General features: G+C 38.7%; 1 pseudogene; it reads left to right on the top strand.

Moving 5' to 3' along the window:
- The first annotated feature begins 3,771 nt into the window (after positions 1–3,771).
- On the top strand, positions 3,772–4,198 carry LOC114217523 (cytochrome c oxidase subunit 7A2-like, mitochondrial pseudogene; annotated as a pseudogene).
- Positions 4,199–11,203: the final 7,005 nt, after the last annotated feature.

Genomic DNA, 11,203 nt, shown 5'->3' on the forward strand with positions numbered 1-11,203 from the left:
TGTCCACAACAGGCAAAGAGAGCCTTTACTGATGACTGGCCTTGAAGGATAAAGTGGCCAGGACAACAGCAGAGCACACACAGCATACAATGGAGATACTCTCTAAAACATCAGGCCCTGGGAAACAGGGGTTACTACACAGCAGGGCACTACAGGACCTCTTCATCATAAGCCCATTACCCTCAAGAACAGGACACATAGCTGACTTTCCTAACACAGAGAAATGGCACAGAGACTTAGACAAAATGAGAAGACAGAGAAAATAGTCCCAAATGAAAGAACAGGACAAAGCCACAGCCAGAGATCTAAGTGAAACAGATATAAGTAACATGCCTGATGTAGTACTTAAAGCAATGATCATGAGGATACTCATTGGACTTGAGAAAAGGGTGGAAGACATCAGTGAGACCCTTAACACAGAGATAAAAAAGAACCAATCAGAGATGAAGAGTGCAATAAATGAGATTAGAAACACACTTGATGCAATAGACAGCAGGCTGGAAGAAGCAGAGGAATGAATTAATGATCTAGAAGACAGAGTAATGGAAAGTGATCAAGCTGAACAAAAGAGAGAGAGAAAATGCAAAATGAGAATAGACTTAGGGAACTCAGGGACGCTATCAAATGTAATAATATGGGGTATTATGGGAGTCCCAGAAGAAGAGAAAAGGGGGCAGAAAATTTATTTGAAGAAATAATAGCTGAAAACTTCCCTAATCTGGGGAAGGAAACAGAGAACCAGATCCAGAAGCACAGAGAACCCCCAACAAAATCAACAAAAGCAGATCCACAGCAAGACATATTTTAATTAAATTGGCAAAATACAGTGATAAAAGAAAAAAAAATTAAAGCAGCAAGACAAAAGAAAACAATAACAGACAAGGAAAACCCCATAAGACTATCAGGGGTTTTTCAGCAGAAACATTCCTAGCCAGAAGAAAGTGGCATGATACATTCAAAGTGCTGAATGGGGAAAATCTGCAGCCAAGAGTACTCTATCCAGCAAGGCCATCATTCAAAATAGAAGGAAAGATAAAGAGTTTCCTAGACAAACAAAAACTAAAGGAGTTCATTACCACTAAACCAGTCCTGCAAGAAATATTAAGGGAGACTCTTTGAGTGGAAAGACCCAATGACAGTATCAAGGCAGGAAACACAAAAGCAGTAAAAATGAATATTTCTGTAGAAAATCAGTCAAGGAACTCACAAAATAAAAGGATGTAAAATATGACACCATATATCTAAAATGTGGGGGAGGAGAGTAGTAAAGAATGGGTTCAAACTTAAATGGCCATCAACTTAATATAGACTGCTATTTGCAGAAGATGTTATGTATAAACCTGATGGTAACCCCAAGTCAGAAACTACTAGTAAATACACAAAGAATAAAGAGAAAGAAATCTGAATATATTTCTAAAGAAAAACAGTGACCATGAAAGAGAGAAAGACAAGAAAGGATCAGAGAAAATCTTCAGAAACAACAAAAAAAAATGTAATAAAATGGCACTAAATACATATCTATCAATAATTACTTTGAATGTAAAGAAACTAAACACTCCAATGAAAAGGCATAGGGTGAAAGAATGGATTAAAAAAACAAGACCCATCTACATGCTTGCCTACAAGAGACTCATCTTAGAACTAAGAACACCTAGAGATTGAAAGTGAGGGGATGGAGAAATATATATCATGCAAGTAGATGTCAAAAGAAAGCCAGAGAAGCAGTACTTACATTGGACAAAATTGACTTTAAAACAAAGAGACAGGGGTGCCTGGGTGGCTCGGTCAGTTAAGCGTCTGCCTTCAGTTCAGGTCATGATCCCAGAGTCCTGGTATCAAGTCCCACATCGGGTTCCCTACTCAGCAGGGACTCTGCTTACCCCTCTCCGCCTGCCCCTCCACCCCCAGTCATGTGCCCTCTCTCTCCCCACTCTCAAAATAAATAAATAAAATCTTAAAAAAAGAAAAGAAAAGAAAACAAAGAGACAAAAAAGACACTATATAGGGGGACACTATAGAGGGGACAATCCAACAAAAAGATATAACAGCTGTAGGTAAAACACCCAACATGGGAGGAATCAATTACATAAAAGTTAATAACAAACATAAAGGAACTAATTGATAATAATACAATAACAGTGGGGGACTTTAATATCCCACTTATATCAATGGACAGATCATTTAAACAGAAAATCAATAAGGAAACAATGGCTTTGAATAACATACTGGACCAGATGAAATTAACAGATATATTGAGAATATTCCATCCCAAAATAGCAGAATACACATTCTTTTCAAGTGCACATGGAATATTCTCCAGAATAGATCACATATTAGGCCACAAAACAAGCCTCAACAAATTCAAGATCAAAGTCTTACCATATATCTTTTCTGGCCACAATGATATGAAACTCAGAGTCAACCATAAGAAAAAAAATCTGGAAAGACCACAAATACATGGAGGTTAAATAACATGCTGCTAAACAATGAATGGTTCAACCAAGAGTGCAAAGAAGAAATCAAAAAGCACATGGAAACAAATGAAAATGAAAACACAATGGACCAAAATTTTGGGGTGCAGCAAAGGTGGTTCTAAGAGGGAAGTTTATAGTAATAGAGGCCTACCTCAAGAAGCAAGAAAAATCTCAAATAAACAACCTAACCTTACACCTAAAAGAGCTACAGAAAGAACAACAAACAAAATCTAAAACCAGTAGAAAGAAGGAAATAATAAAGATTAGAGAACAATAAATGATATACAAACCAAAAAACAAAACAAAACAAAACAACAACAGAACAGATCAATGAAACCAGAAGCTGGTTCTTTGAAAAAAATCAATAAATTTGATAGCCCTCTAGCAAGACTTATCAAGAAAAAAACAGAAAGGACTCAAAATAAATAGCTGCAAATGACAGAAGAGAAATTCTAAAAATACAGAAATACAATTATAAGAGAATATTGTGAAAAACTAGATGCCAACAAATTGGACAACCTAGAAGTGGATAAATTCCTAGAAAAAGAGAACCACAAAAATCCTCAACAAAATACTAGCAAACCAAATCCAACAATACGTTTTATTTTTTTAAAAGATTTTATTTATTTGAGAGAGAGAATGAGAGAGAGAGAGCACAAGAGTGGGAAGCGTCAGAGGGAGAAGCAGACTCCCCGCTAAGCAGGGAGCCCGATGTGGGACTCGATCCCGGGACTCCAGGATCATGACCTGAGCCGAAGGCAGGCGTTTAACCAACTGAGCCACCCAGGCGCCCCCAACAATACATTTAAAAAAAATCATTCACCACGATCAAGTGGGATTTATTTATGGGTTGCAAGGATGGTTCAATATTCACAAATTAATCACCATGATAATCACATCAATAAGAGAATGATCATTTAAATAGACCCAGAAAAAGCATTTGACAAAGTACAACATCCATTCATGGTAAAAACCCTCAACAAAGTGGGTTTAGAGGGAACATACCTCATCATAATAAAGGCTGTATATGAAAAACCCACAGCTAACATCATCCTCAATGAGGAAAAACTGAGAGCTTTTCCTCTACAGTTAGGAACAAGACAAGGATGTCTACTCTCACCACTTCCATTCAACATAGTACTGGAAGTCCTAACCATAGCAATCAGACAACAAAAAGAAACAAAAGGCATCCAAATCAGTAAGAAAGAAGTAAAACCCTCACTATTTGCAGATGACATGCTGTATATAGAAAACCCAAGCTCTGGGGCAGTCGCGCAGGTAGTGGCTGCTAGAAGCCGGACACCGGGCGTCATGTATTACAAGTTTAGTGGCTTCACGCAGAAGTTGACTGGAACATGGGCTTCTGACGCCTATAGCCCGCAGGGATTAAGGCCTGTGGTTTCCACAGAAGCACCGCCTATCATATTTGCCAGACCAACTAAACTGAGTTCTGATTTTGCTGTATATGATTATGCTGGGAAAAACAAAGTTCCTGAGCTACAGAAGTTTTTCCAGAAATCCGATGGTGTGCCGATCCACCTGAAACGAGGCCTGCGTGACCAAATGCTTTACTGGACCACCAAGGCGCTGATGCTGGGGAGGACCATCTACTGCCTAATTGCTCTCTACATGGCTTCGCGGCCCAGAAACAAATGAATTAGGCTGCAGAGGACTGGTTTGCTTTTTGGCATAAACCCTTTGAATTTTCATTTTTCACTGCTCTGTAAACATTTTTCTTTTTTACTTGAATGGTTTACTTAAGTTTTCCCAGAGAAATAGGAAGATACTAAGGCACTATTTTGGTTTGTTTATGAAATGCACATGGTCCATCAGAGCTCATTGGACAGCTAAAACCATTGTTTAAAGAGACGCTGCTGCTCTTTAGGCTCCTGATTTCCCTGGAGGTTCTGGAGGAAGGTTGCACACAGACTCATTGACAACAGTCTGTGCTGAGGTCCTTGGGGACTCACAGTGGTGTTTTTGAGCATGGGGTGCAGAGGCCTTTCTGGATTTGGTTGTGATTGAGGAAGGAAGGAAGAACCAAGGCCAGGAGCATGAAACGGGGGTTTGCGCTAGTAGACACCTTGGGGGTTTTTCCTTCTTGCAGTAAAATGTTAAGAAAAGTTATCTGCAGCCTGCCTCTGTTCATTGGACAGTTTATTTCCAAGGGCTACTTGCCTCCTCCCAGATCTTTCGTGAAATTTTAAGTGTAATTGTTATGTATTTATTCCACCTCAGGAGCAGAAAACACCTGTTTAGTGTTGCACTTCAGACCAGTGTTGTTTTATTAATGCCGCTGTGACACAAAGTCTCCTTTACCTTTTCAAAATGTTATGGCTTTAAATTACGATTTATTTTGATTGTGGAATAAATACATGAATGAAAAAAAAAAAGAAAACCCAAAAGACTCCACCAAAAAATTGCTAGAACTGATAAACAAATTCAGTAAAGTTGCAAGATTTTCAATGTACAGAAATCTTCTGTTGCATTTCTATACACCAATAATGAAGCAGCAGAAAGAGAAATCAAGAAAACTATCCCATTTACAATTGCACCAAAAATAGGATACCTAAAAATAACCAAAGAGGTGAAAGACCTGTACTCTGAAAACTATTAAACATTGGTGAAAGAAATTGAAAATGACACGAAGGAATGGAAAGACATTCCATGCTCATGGATTGGAAGAACAAATATTGTCAAAATGTCTATACTATCCAAAGCAATCTACACATTTAATGCAATCCTTATCAAAATACCAACAGCATTTTTCACAGATCTAGAACAAATAATCCTAAAATCTGTATGGAAACACAAAAGACCCCAAATAGTCAAAGCAATCTTGAAAAGAAATGCTGGAGGCATCACAATTCTGGACTTCAAGTTATATTACAAACTGTAGTAATCAAAAGAGGTACTAGCACAAAAATAGAATAGAATAGAATAAAAATAGAATAGAAAAAATAGAATATTTATAGAATAGAATAAAAAACACAAAAATAAGGGCGCCTGGGTGGCTCAGTTGAGTAAGCATCTGACTCTTGGTTTCAGCTCAGGTCATGATCTCATGGGTCATGGGATCGAACCCACGTCAGTCTCCATGCTCAGCAGGGAGTCTGCTTGAAGATTCTCTCCCTCTTCCCCTACCACCCCTTCAAATAAATAAATAAATCTTAAAAAAAAATAAAACCCCAAAATAAACCCATAATTACATGGTCAATTAATCTTTGACAAAGCAGGAAAGAATATGCAGTGGGCATAAGACAGTCTCTTCAACAATTGGTGTTGGGAAAACTGGACAGCAACATGCAGAAGAATGAAACTGGACCACTTTCTTACACCATACACAAAAGTAAATTCAAAATGGATTAAAGACCTCAATGTGAGACCTGAAACCATTAAAATCCTGGAAGAGAACACATACAGTAACTTTGGATACTGGCCATAGTAACTTCTTACTAGACATATCTCCTGAGGCCAGGGAAACAAAAGCAAAAATGAACTATGGGACTACATCAGAATAAAAAATTTCTTCACAGCAAAGGAAACAATCAACAAAACTAAAAGGTAGTCTACAGAATGGATAAGATATTTGCCAATGACATATCTGGTAAAGGGTTAGTATCCAAAATATATAAAGAACTCATATAACTCAACACCCCCCCAAAAAATAATCCAATTAAAAATGGGCAGAAGACGGGCACCTGGGTGGCTCAGATGGTTAAGCATCTGCCTTTGGTTCAGGTCATGGTCCCAGGGTCCTGGATTGAGTCCCGCTACAGACTCCCTGCTCAGCAGGGAGTCTGCTTCTCCCTCTCCCTCTGCTTCTCCCCCTGCTCATGCTCTCTCCCTCTCTCTCTATCTCTGTGTCTCAAATGAATAATAATTAAAAAAAACTTAAAAAAATGGGCAGAAGACATGAACAGACATTTCTCCAAAGAAGACATCCAGATGGCCAACAGACACATAAAAAGATGCTCAACATCACTCATCATCAGGGAAATACAAATCAAAACCACAATGTGATAACACCTCACACCTGTCAGCATGGCTAAAATCAACAACACAAGAAACAACAAGTGTTGGCGAGGATTTGGAGAAAAAGAAACCCTTGTGCACTGCTGGTGGGAATGCAAACTGGTACTGCCACTGTGGAAAACAGTATGGATGTTCTTCAAAAAGTTAAAAATAGAAACTACCCTATGATCCAGCAATCACTCTACGAGGTATTTACCCAAAGGATACAAAAACATTAATTCAAAGGGATACATGCACCCCTATGTTTACAGTAGCATTATTTACAATAGCCAAGATATGTAAGCAGCCCAAGTGTCCATCAATGGATGATGGATAAAGAAGATGTGCTATATATAGACAATGGAATATTACTCAGCCATAAAGAAGAATGAAATCTTGTAATTTGCAATGACATGGATGGAACTAGAGAGTATAATTTAAGCAAAATCAGGCAGTCAGAGAAAGAGAAACACCATATGATTTCACTCATATGTGGAATTTAAGAAACAAAACAAAGGAGCAAAGAAAAAAAAGAGAAAGACTCTCTATATAAATATAGACTCTATATAAATAGACTCTAACTATAGAGAACAAAGTGATGGTTATCAGAGGGGAGTGGGTGAGGGGATGGGTGAGATAGGGGTTGGGGATTAAGAAGTGCACTTGTGATGAGCACTGGGTGTTGGATGTAAATGTTGAATCACTGTATTATACATCTGAAACTAATATAACACTGTGCATTACCTAACTGGAATTAATATAAAAACTTAAAGGATTTTTGATTAAAAAAATAAAAGGGAAAAGTGGAAGAGAAGACAGTGAGCTTACAAAGTGATAAATTATTTGGAGTAAAATTGAACACTTCCATAAACGGTTACTGAGGCATGCTAGAAGATCATAGTTATGAATGGGTAGATAGCAACAACTTCTAGTGATTCGCATTCTTTGAAGAGAGAAGCCAGAGGGGTTCCCACAGCTGTAATTGTTCTAACCAGTCTGTCTGAGTATGTAGGCAATTAAATTTAGAGGAATTTCAGCTCAAACCAGTTAAGAAATAATAAGTCATTCAGATAAATAAAAGGTTTGATTATTGTACTCGTACATTATATTTGGATAAACGTTCTTATGATATAAAGGATAGGCCTTCATGATATTGTTTCTTCATTGTTTCTTCAAACTCATGGTTTGATTAAATTCATCCATTTATTTATACAACAAACTGAGTCCTTATAGATGTGTACACAGTCTGCTAGAAACAAACAAAATTAAGAACATCGTCCCTGCCAGCAAGGCACTTAACCAAGTTAGAGAGACAGGCACAGAAATGGAAACTCAGACAACAATGTGGGAAATGAAATAATAGAGAAGTATACATGTATAGAAAGATAAGAAAAGACACCCAATCCAGTGTGGAGCCGGAAAGAAGGAAGAGGAAAGAAAGAGATCAAGAAAGGCTTCTAGAACAGTGGTGCCTGAACAGAATAGTAACAAGCCTGGCTTCTCCTTCTATACATTTTATAGATTATGAATAATGTATTTTTTATTCCTCCTTTAGCCAAGTCCTGAAGGCTGTGAATTCAAGAGATAAGAACTAGAAATAACTGGAAAATATAAGAGGGCATGCATATTTCTACAAAAATAATGAGGCATCTCCAAACCAGCAGGAGAGGTGATGTGGAGCACTGTGCAGCTTTATAGAGGTGATTCAGTGTTTGAAGCCTCTGCAATGTTCGCACATTATCCCAGGAGTGAGGCTGCTCAGGTGTCTGATCAAAAACATATTGGGGAAATAAATATCATTGCCATGAGATGATATGGTTGTTCTTGTTCTTCAGACTCCCCAGTACTAAAGAGCTCCTGCAATCACTCACACCTACAGTAGATATTACATTTAGAATCAGAAAGTGGGCACTAGAAAAAAAATCCTTAAGATCATAGTGTAGAACATTTAATTGACAGAGAAGGAATCTGAAAGAAAACCTGTTTGCCTGAGGTCATGCAGCTATTTACTGAGATGAAACCTGCACTCAGGATGCAGGTCTCAGTCATTTATTTATTCATTTAAAAAAAATAAATGAGGGCACCTGGGTGGCTCAGTTAGTTAAGTGTCTGCCTTCGGCTCAGATCATGATCCCAGGGTCCCTGCTCAGCAGGGAGTCTGCTTCTCCTTCTGTCCTCCCCCCCATCATGTTCTTTCGCTCTCCCATAAATAAGATCTTCAAAAAAAAAAATTAAATGATATCTAAGTGCCTGGCTCTGTGCTGGGTACAGAGTTTGAAATTTAGACTCATTGAGTATGAAATTTAGACTCATTGACACATCCCTACTCTCTCCCATCCAATCTCCTGCCACAGATTTCATATGGTTTCACTCATACTTATACTTCAGATATATCTTCAAAATATAAATGCTTTTAATAAAACATAACCCCCATATTATTTTGCTCAAAGTAATTTGCTAAATATCATCAAATATCCAGTTAATATTGAAAGTATCTAGTTATCATTGATGAATTTTTCTAACTATTCATGCAAATTGGATCCAAATTAGATCAATAACATTGTGCAATAAAAGGGTCTTTGTTACCATTATTTGTTGAGGAAACACGGTCATTAGCTGGTAGGGGTCTCCAGTCTGGATTTTGCTAATTGCAACCTCAGTGTTCATTTAACATATACCTCTACCTTCTGATTTTTTAACTTCCATGAGCTAGTATTTAGATCTAGTAGCTTGATCACTTTCAGGTTCAATTTTTTTTGACAAAAAATACTTCCCAGTGGCTTTGTATACTTGCTGTCACATTACTTCAGGAGATATGTAATGTCTGGTTGTCTTTCTGTGATGTTCAGATGAATCAGCAGGTGTTGTCAAACTGATCCATCCATTCTAAAATGCCAAGGGTGTTATGTTAGGTAGGAAGTGACTTTTAAGCTGTGACCTAAAAGATGAAAAGGAGCCAGTCATTCAGAGTAGAGGAAGAGTGTAGCAGGTGGAGGCCCTGAGATGAGAAAGAGGTTGTCATATCCCCAGTTGCCCCTCTGAGGATCAGCAGCGCTTTTCTTTCTGTTCTCCACTACTCCCAGTAGCTCCCCAGTTTCCAAAAGGTGGAGGTGGAGAACCCTCTGCTTAGAGGTGTCAGGAACCAAGTGGTACTTTCAATGCAGGTGGCCACAGGTACACAACTTTGCTCTCCTGAAAATGCTTAGGAGCACAATTATTTTGACTTAGACTCAGAGACCTAGCTGAGAAAACAACCTGGTCTCTCCCATGACACAAACCAACCAGCCATTTTATTGAATATGCTAGCATGGCAGAAATGTGCTTCCTAGGGTAACACTGGGCAATAGTTAAAGTGGTAAGGATAGATTTTAATCAGTAATATACTATTACAATAGGGAAAGCATCCAGTGCAAATTTAACTCCTTTATACAGACAGAGGTGACTAGGCTTTTCAAAGTGATAATAAGGGAAGAGGCAGGAGAGTGAGGGGGTCTCAGTAGAGTCAGGGCAGTGATAAATTACAAAAAGCTGGAAAGGGAGGTGGTCCCTGTGAAACCCATCTGGGTTTGCTAACTGACTTGTAGAAATTAGCGTCTTCCTCGCCCACAGAGGCTGGGAGACAGGGGCCCCATCTTCAGATGTTGGCTGGAACAGACAGTAAAATTTTTTGACAACCTTGAGTTTTCTGGGACAGCACTTTAAGGGGGCCTAAGGTCATCTTAGAGATGTGGTCTTGAGCTGTTAGAAACTATGGTAGCATTTGTTCAGGTCTTTATAGGCCAATGTTGACAGGTCTATCAAGAAGAGGGTTCAGAGAAACATATCTGGAGTGTGGTCAAGGAGAGACTTTTTGTCAGTTGTCATAAGTATCAAATGGGATATTGACCTGAAAATGCTTGAAGGAATGCAATACATCAACATCAGTTGACACATTCATTTATATAGCCAATCATATCCCTTCTCATCCTTCAAAATGCTTATTAAAATTCTTCCTTACAACTGAGTTCCCACGACTAAACATTCTGCCACTCGGTGAGAATGATGTGGGAAACAAAGGCAGAAGAAAAATTATTAAATTTCCTTGCTCTTTACAGCCCATTGACAAGTCCTTGAAACAGGCAGTGACATTCCTCTACAGACTCAACTGCCTCAATGTGGACCCTTTGCTAAGAGCAAAATTCAATCTTAGCTGGACCCCCAGGACCCTGTAGGTGTTCTTTAACATATAAAAATTCCTTTGGAAGCTCCCTTTATCTCTAACTCCTCCCCCCTCCAAACATATGGCCCACTGATATACATCTGAAGGGTCTCCTGACTGTTTACTAAACAGCGATAAAGACCTTCCCTAACAAGAGCTAGCCCCCTCAGGGCCCTAGAAACCTTGTTTCCAAAATACCTTGGAGGTTTGTTCTGTCCCTAAGCCCCTTCCCAATTTGCAAGTATACAATCGGCCACTCTTTAGGACCCCAGCGCGGCTCCTTCTGCCAATGGATCCTGTCCTTGTGCTATAATTAAACCACCTTTCTGCACCAATGACGTCTCAAGAATTCTTTATTGGCCCTTGGCTTCAAACCCTAACATCAATCGTACATCAGTAACACCTACTATACTATGTGCTAGGTATTTTACATACATCATAACATTTCCTTCAAATACAAAGGTTAGCTACTTGGCCAAGGTCATACAGCCAGTGAGTGGCAGAGGCCAGATTCATA

This window comes from Eumetopias jubatus, unplaced genomic scaffold (genome assembly GCF_037043125.1).
Source record: "Eumetopias jubatus isolate StellerSeaLion01/CBP00866 unplaced genomic scaffold, mEumJub1_p1.0 scaffold_2, whole genome shotgun sequence".
NCBI lineage: Eukaryota > Metazoa > Chordata > Mammalia > Carnivora > Otariidae > Eumetopias > Eumetopias jubatus.